This window comes from Panthera leo, chromosome B3, assembly GCF_018350215.1.
Source record: "Panthera leo isolate Ple1 chromosome B3, P.leo_Ple1_pat1.1, whole genome shotgun sequence".
Classification (NCBI taxonomy): Eukaryota; Metazoa; Chordata; class Mammalia; order Carnivora; family Felidae; genus Panthera; species Panthera leo.
In genome coordinates, this window is record NC_056684.1 from 5,352,077 (window position 1) to 5,360,517 (window position 8,441).

Below are 8,441 nucleotides of genomic sequence, written 5' to 3' on the forward strand. Positions count from 1 at the left end.
TGATTCCATCAAGGAGACTGACTCCCCTGGGGTGGGGGAGAGGAATAACATAGTCTGAAGTCCCTACCCTTTTTTTATTTTTTTAAGATTATGTATTTTTTATTTTATTTTTTTTAATTTTTTTAACATTTATTTATTTATTTATTATTAATTTTTTACGTTTATTTATTTTAGAGACAGAGCATGAACGGGGGAGGGTCAGAGAGAGAGGGAGACACAGAATCTGAAACAGGCTCCAGGCTCCAGGCTCTGAGCTGTCAGCACAGAGCCCGACGCGGGGCTCGAACTCACGGACTGTGAGATCATGACCTGAGCCGAAGTCGGACGCTTAACCGACCAAGCCACCCAGGCGCCCCTGTATTTTTTATTTTAATTCCAGTATAGGGGCACCTGGGTGGCTCAGGTCATGATCTCTCACAGTTCGTGAGTTTGAGCCCCGCGTCGGGCTCTGTGCTGACAGCTTGGAGCCTGGAGCCTGCTTTGGATTCTATGTCTCCGTCTCTCTCTGCCCCACCCCTGCTTGTGCTCTCTCTCTCTGTCTCTCAAAAATGAATAAACATTAAAAAAAAATTAATTCCAGTATAGTTAACATGCAGCATTAGTTTCAGGTGTACAATATACTGATTCAACAATTCTATATATTACTCAGTGTTCATCAGTCTACCCTTCTTTTATACCCAACATGTAACGTACAATCAAAAAGTATGAAACATGCAAAAAAGGGGGTAGAGGGGCGCCTGGGTGGCGCAGTCGGTTGAGCGTCCGACTTCAGCCAGGTCACGATCTCGCGGTCCGTGAGTTCGAGCCCCGCGTCGGGCTCTGGGCTGATGGCTCGGAGCCTGGAGCCTGTTTCCGATTCTGTGTCTCCCTCTCTCTCTGCCCCTCCCCCGTTCATGCTCTGTCTCTCTCTGTCCCAAAAATAAATAAAAAAAAAAAAAAAAAAAAAAAAAGGGGGTAGAAAATGGGACCAATAAACAGGAGAAAAAGTAAACAATAGAAGCAGACCCACAGATGATCCAGATACTGGATTTGGCAGATGAGAATTTAAAAACAACTATGATTAATATGTTAATTGGATAAAGAGGCAAATAGCCACAAATATAAAGAATTTTAGCAGGGTTGAATCTATTTAAGAGGGGCGCCTGGCTGGCTCAGTCGGTTAAGTGTCTGAATTCGGCTCAGGTCATGATCTCACGGTTTGTGAGTTTGAGCCCCATATCAGACTGTACTGACAGCTCAGAGCCTGGAGCCTGCTTCGGATTCTGTGTCTCCCTTTCTCTGCCCCTGCCCCACTCGTGCTCTGTCTCTCTGTCTCTGTCTCTGTCTCTGTCTCTCTCAACATAAACTTTAAAAAAAAAAAAAATTGAAGGACGGGCGCCTTGGTGGCTCAGTCAGTTAAGCATGTGACTCTTGATCTCAGTTCAGGTCTGATCTCAGGGTCATGATTTCAAGCCCCAGCATTGGCCTCCATGCTTGGTGTGGAGGTGTGGAGCCTACTTTAAAAAAAAAAAAAAAGAATTGGGGTGCCTGGGTGGCTCGGTCAGTTAAGCATCTGACTCTTGGTTTTGGCTCAGGTCATGATGTCACAGTTCAGATTCTCTCTGCATGGGATTCTCTCTCTCCCTCTCTGCCCCTCCCCTGCTCGCTCTCTGCCTCTCTCTCTCTCTCTCTCTCTCTTTCTCTCTGTTTCTTTCAAAATAAATAAACTCTAAAAAAATTTTTTTTAATTAAAAAAAAAAAGAACCCAAGGACCAGGTAGAACCAAATACTGTCATCTGTGAGATTACATGCTCCTTGGATGGGTTTCATAGAGACTCATAGGACTGCAGGATAAAATCACAACCATAGGGATTGGACACACCAGAAGACAGAATTCATGAACTCAAAGATCGATTAATAGAAGGTGTCTAAACTGAGATATATAGAGAAAAACAGAATGGAGAAAACAGGCTAAGAAACATGAGATTCCAGTATATGAGTGATGGAAGTTACAGAAGGAGAGACCGGTTAGGACCAGAATAAACTGGAAATGACCCAGATGTGTCTCTAGCAATAAAAGCAGACCACTGATGCATGTACCAACATTGATAAATCTCAAAGACCTGTTGAGTAAAGAAGGCAGATGAGAAAGGGTGCATTCTTAGGATTCCATTTTATCAAGTCCAAGAAGAGGCAAAACTAAGCTAGAGAGCAGTCAGACTCAAGCTCATGTCTGAGGGGTACTGACAAGAAGGGGCGGGAGTGTAGGGGAACAGCCCCACCCTGGTAGCCCTTACAACTTTACACATCTCCACGTTAAGTTTTGTAGGTGAAACTTGAGGAGTTTGACTTGAGTCAGACTTGAGCCCGATTCCTCCTGGAGCAGGGGGACAGAAGCAGCCGGGCGAGGAACCTCCCCAGCTCCCGTGTGGGGGGCTACCATGAGGCTATTCCCCTTCCCATCTTTCTAGTTTCAGTCGAGTACAGGGCTTGCCACCGGGCCCCCTCCTCCCGTAGAGTGTAGGCCGAACAACTGCTTGGCTGGAGAAGCACCTGGGTGGCTCAGTCGGTTAAGCAGTTAAGCGTCCGACTTAGGCTCAGGTCGTGATCTCACAGCTCGTGAGTTCGAGCCCCATGTCGGGCTCTGTGCTGACAGCTCGGAGGCTGGAGCCTGCTTTGGATTCTGCGTCTCCCACCGCCCCCCCCATCCCTCCCCCACTCACGCCCTGTCTTTCTCTCTCTCTCTTTCTCAAAAATAAATGAACATTTTTAAGAAGTATTTAAAAACAACTGTTTGGCTGTAGTTTAGAGTTGGCTCCTTAGCCCAGAGTGACCTACCACCATACTGCGTGTCCCGGTGCCGTTCTGTGGAACTCGGGATGTGAGAAGCTGGCACCATGCTGGTCTTTCTTTTATTGTGTGAGTAAAAAGCTGTCTGGATCCCTTGGAGCTTGTCATTTCCTTACTGTGTGAGTCTATGGAAGTGTGGTGGTCTTTGAGCCATGTGGCTGCAGTAGTGGCCCTTGTGGCCCTGCACTTACGGACTGCATGACCACTTGGCCCATTTGGCACTTAATGTGGGGCTGATAAGGTCACAGTCTCTCTTTAGAGAAGAGACAGGCCTCCGTGGACTGTCGGGTCAAGTATGGGAAAAGAATTATGGTGGACCTAGGGTCCACTTCGTGCTGAGGTGTTTGGTGACACCAGAGACAAGTGGTCTTTGACCATCATCCCCCATCCCAGATAAGCTCCATTGGTGTTTAGAGTTTGAAACCAAAGAGAAAGTTCTTTGCAGAGCTGAAGGAAGCACACGGTGGTTCTGGCTCCCCCTCTTACTGTGACTACAGATGGAACACTACCGGGAATCAAGGGCGGTCACTCAGAAATGTGCCGAGATCCACTCTGACAATGAGTGAGAAAGGAGGGAAATCAGAGATTTGGGCGAAGTCCAGGGAAACCATAGTAGCATGACTCATCTGACTAGCAAATGAGGGTGCTGTAAGTTGCACAGGCTTATAAGGAACGGAAGTCATCTGGGTGCTTAACAACTGACCCCACGCTCCAAGCCACCCTGGCCACAACCGTTGAGGCCAAAGCGATGGATGTGGAGAAGGAAAATATAAAGATAAGTCAGGGCTTGCTGCAATGGGCCTTTACAGCGACGACAAGATGGTGGCCTATCCAAAATGAATTCCTGTCACCGGATAAACACCCTCAGACAGTGTCGGGAGAGGCTGTCCCTTCCTTTTAGTCCACCGTACCCTTGGCCTGGATTCATAATGGAGATTGTGAATGGTCAGAAAACAAAAAAGTCACCCAAAGTCAGACTGAACACTTACGTGACTCCCACCAGGCTACAGGAGAAATGGGGTCTTCTCTCTCTGGGGATGTCTCCAGGAAACTAGTCGGCTACTGTGCAAACATTTTTCTAGAATGGAAGCCTTGGCAAAAGCCAAGAGGATGCACCTTAGGCCAAGGTAGGAGAAGGAAAGACCAGGCCACTTGGACCTGGTTACTGTGCCAGGAGGTCCCTGAAGAGGAAGGTGATAATCTTCCTGTGACAAAAAATTCTCTCTCATGATTAGGCTCTGGGATGGCCATGGGACTTAAAGATTTGGGCCAGCTTTTTTCACTGAGCCAGCTTTGGTGTTTCCTGTAGGCAGACAGGAGGAATACCAAGAAAGCCTCGACCTCCCCACTGAGGTTTTGGCTATTTGGACTACAGTTTGACCCAACACTTTCAGCACTATCCCTGACCCCCATCACAGACAAACTGGACTAGGTTGGGGGGGCCAAGGTCCTTTCATCCGCAGGGGAGACCAGAGGCCCTATGCAGGTCAAGGTGAGTTGGAGAACTGACAGCAACTAAAATCCCCAAAGCTGCCCGGCCCTCCTGGACACTGTGGCCCGGCCATTGTGATATGAGGACATTCCTGCAGGCATGGCTGAAAAGCTTACCCTTACTAGGTTTGGAAACAGCTCTCCAGTTGGACAGGGGGTCGACATCGTTTTGGAGTCGGCCCTTTTGAGCCAACACACACCCAAGTGGTTGTAACTAACCCTGTTGAATGTATTGTGGGGGTAGAGGTTTCGGGTATGTGTGTGACTTCTCTTGATCGTAAGATATGGTCCAGGTGGGAAATGTCACACTTAGGATGGTGGTAATAGGGCAGGGACAAGTGGTCACCACTTCTAATGTGGCCAAGTGGTTACCATGAAGCAGAGCAGAGTAGGGGGATGAGGAGGGGCACTAGTAGATTTAAGGATGCTCAAGGAAATGATATCTCCTTCTAACAGCCCTACGTGGCCACTAAAAAGGGCCACTTGCTGTGGTGACTCACAGATTATTACATGTCATGGAGCTCACTGCACAGATTGAAGACCCCTGTCATGGGGGTGGTGGACGTTGCTTGCTAATGCCTTTTTAGCATTCCATTACATCCGGAGGATGAAAATCATCTTGCCTTCATTGGCTGGGGTTACAATACGCCCTAACAGCGATGCCACAGGACTACCTGAGTGGCCCTGTGATTCACCACCAGTCCCAACTCCTGTCGGGAGAGCGTTATGGCCACAGGCCCAGCCACGGTGCCCAAATACATGGTCAAACATTATTCTGGATGTTTCTATGAAGGCTTTTTTGTTTGTGGTTAACATTTAAATGGATGGACTCTGAGTAAAAGCAAATTTCCCATTTCCCTCCATAATGTGGGTAGACGTCATCCAATCAGCCGAAAGAGAACAAAAGACTGACCTCCCCCATGCAAGAGAGAATTCTGTAGCACATGGCCTTTGGACTTGAACCGCAACTTTGGCTCTTCCCTGGGTCTCCAGCCTGCTGGTCTACCTTCGAGATTTTTTTTTTTTTTTTTTTTTTTTGGACCTGCCAGCTTCCATTATCACAGGAGCTCATTTCTTTAAATAAATAAATAAACAAACAAATACACACACATGCGCACACACGTCCATACATCCTGTTGCTTCTTCTTTGGAGAATCTTGACTAACTCAGGCTATCTATGGGAAAGGACCCTTTGATCATGAACAGCAGTGGAACCAACAAGCTGTTTCGAACTGTACCACCCAGGTAAGAACTATAGGCAACTGGATCCATTATCGCACAGGACACGGCAGGCCATCTGTGACCCACGGCCTGGCTTATATGCCCGGACTAATATGCCTGGACTGCTAGCTACCCAGGAGAGTGAAAGAACTCTGGGGCGTGTATTCTGGGGCACCAAACCTGCCTGGTCATGACAGATAGACTAGACGGGTCTCCTACTTTCTGCTCAGTGGTATTGTTGGGCATTGACTGCCATAGGCAGCTTTTCCCCGGTTGGGCACAGCAATTCCCGTCTGCCCGCTAGGTGTGGGCCATACTGTTTAAGGACTCCTAAATGGACTGTGTTGTGTATTTGGGTTCTCCAAACACATCCAATTAGACAGTGGTGCTGCCTTTATAGCCAAGAGCACTCAGCGGCGGGTAACTGCCTGAGGCGTTTGACAACATTTCATGCCCTGTATCGCCAACAGGTGGCAGGTGCCAGTGAAAGATGGAATGTATTCTTCAAGGAGAAACTAAAAAAGGTAAGTGGACAACCAAAGCTCAGCTCCCTCTGGAGCACACCCTTGAGACAAGGCAGTGTGGAATCTAAATGTGACAATTCCAGGAAAGGGTTGTTCTCATTCAAATCGTGTTTATAAGCTTGAGAGGGAGAAGAGGAGGTCTCAACTGGGTATAAGAGACCATATTTAGTTCTGCCGTATTCTTTCTTTTTCCCTCTCATGCCTACCTCCAGGAAACGAGACTACTGGAATCTACACCTGCAAAAAGAGCTGGGGGTGGGAGATTGTAACCTGATGATGCTTCTCCTACTGCTGTGGTTATGCCTGTGGACATTAGGCCTATACTTACCTACCAAACACTAACCAGTAGTCTAAGTGGTGATGGACAATTCTATTACCCTGGGCTTTGTGCTGGCCAGTCAAGGCAACATATTCATGGTTGCCAACACCTCTTGCTGCACTTGGATTAAGGAATAAGGGAAGGTGACGTGGGGGCCCGTGGGTGGCTCAGTTGGTTTAACAATTCGGCTCTTGATTTCGGCCCAGGTCGTGATCTCATGGTTCATGGATTCAAGCCCTGCGTTAGGCTCTGGATCGATGGTGTGGAGTCTGCTTGGGATTCTCTCCCTCTCTCTCTGCCCTTCAATTGGTCCCTCCCTCCATTAGGGGGCAGCTGCAGGCCACGAAAGTGTCTGCTTGGCTCCTTAGCCACAGAGAGTCCTACCACCACATCACCTATCATCTGGTCCCTCCAGTTCCCTTTGTCCTCTGACCTGGGAAGGTGACACCATGTTGGTCTTGCTTTTGCTGCCTGTATGAGTAAAAAGCTGGGTTTGCATCCATTGGAGCTTGTGGTCTCCTTACTGGCTGAGTCTACGGAAATGTGGCAGGCCAACCTAGGGGCTTCAGTAGTAACTCTTGTGCCCCTGTTATAACGCCACCATGCTGTGCTTAGGGACTGCTTGACCTCTTGACAGAGGGGAACATTTGGGGGATGATGGGAATTTTTTTTCTTTAATGTTTATTTATTTTTGAGAGAGAGACAGAGACGGGGATGAGTGGGTGAAGGGCAGAGAGAGAGAGAGAGAGAGAGAGAGAAGGAGACCCAGAATCTGAAACAGGCTCCAGGCTCTGAGCTGTCAGTACGAAGCCCGACCTGGGGTTCAGACCCAGAACGGCAAGATCATGACCTAGGCCAAAGTCGGATGCTTAACCTGCTGAGCCACCTAGGCACCCCGGGGAATGTTTTGTTTTGATCTGGGTAGTGATTATACTAGTGTATACAATTATCAAAACTTATCCAGCTGTAGACTGAAGACTTGTGCCAGAAACTATAAATTATACATCAATTTTTAAAAAACTCAAAAAAAATCATTAGAGAACAAACGAACTCTTGAAAGTTATGATTGCCAAAATGGAAAATTCAGTAGTAAGGTTGGGAGAGAAATTTCCCAGAACACAGGGCAAATCACAGAAACACAGGGAATGATGAACCTAGCCTAAGTCTAACACCTGAGAACCAGGGATTCCGGTTCCTAAATAAATCTAGAAAAATGTCTGTGGTAATAAAAGAGACAGGAGTGAAAACAACGAGATGACAGTGTAAATCTGGCTAATCAAACAAAAAATTGTGTAAGCAATATTCACCAGTTTGTAATTGACAGCACAATCCTTTGGGGGAGCAATAGAATGCCAAGTATCATCAGTCACATGGGTCTTTACCTTTTGCCCAGGAAACCTCACTGCTGGGACTCTGTCCTAAGACAGTTAACATAAAAAGAGAGCAAATGTGGAATTAATGGAGATATTCACTGCGGTAGGGGTTTTGATGCTGCAAAAGTATGACCCACCCAGATGCCAGGTAAAAGGAGAAACACCACGAAAATGATGTCTTTCTCAAGGGGTGGCAAGTACGCATAGGCATCGTGATCGCACCCACGGGCGGCAGCACCCCTTGGCCTGAGAAGCGTAACTGCATCGGATTAAGGGGACGTGGAGCAGAACAGGCGAGTCCGGAGACCGGGTTTTTCACTGCTCGGCGGATGAAATGGAGGAAGAATGTTTCTACTACTGCTTGGCAATGCGCTTACGCTAGTGAGATCCGGAAAAATGAAGTTACTCGCCCCTCGGAAATCTGTCGCAGCGAGTCGAGGCCCGGCCCGGGCTGCGGCTGCGCACTGAGGCTCCGCTGCCGGCGCCCGGGGCCGGAGGCGGGGACCGCGCTGGAGGGGCCGGCCGGCGGGCGGGGCCGGCGCGGAGGAGGCGGGGCGGGGTCGGCGCAGCTGTCCCCGCCCCGCGCGCTAGTCGGCGGGAGGCGAGGGGGGCCGGCGCGGGGCGGGCGCAGCAGAGCGCGCGGGCGGCCCCGGCCCCGCGGGAGCGCGGCTACGGCGCGCGGAG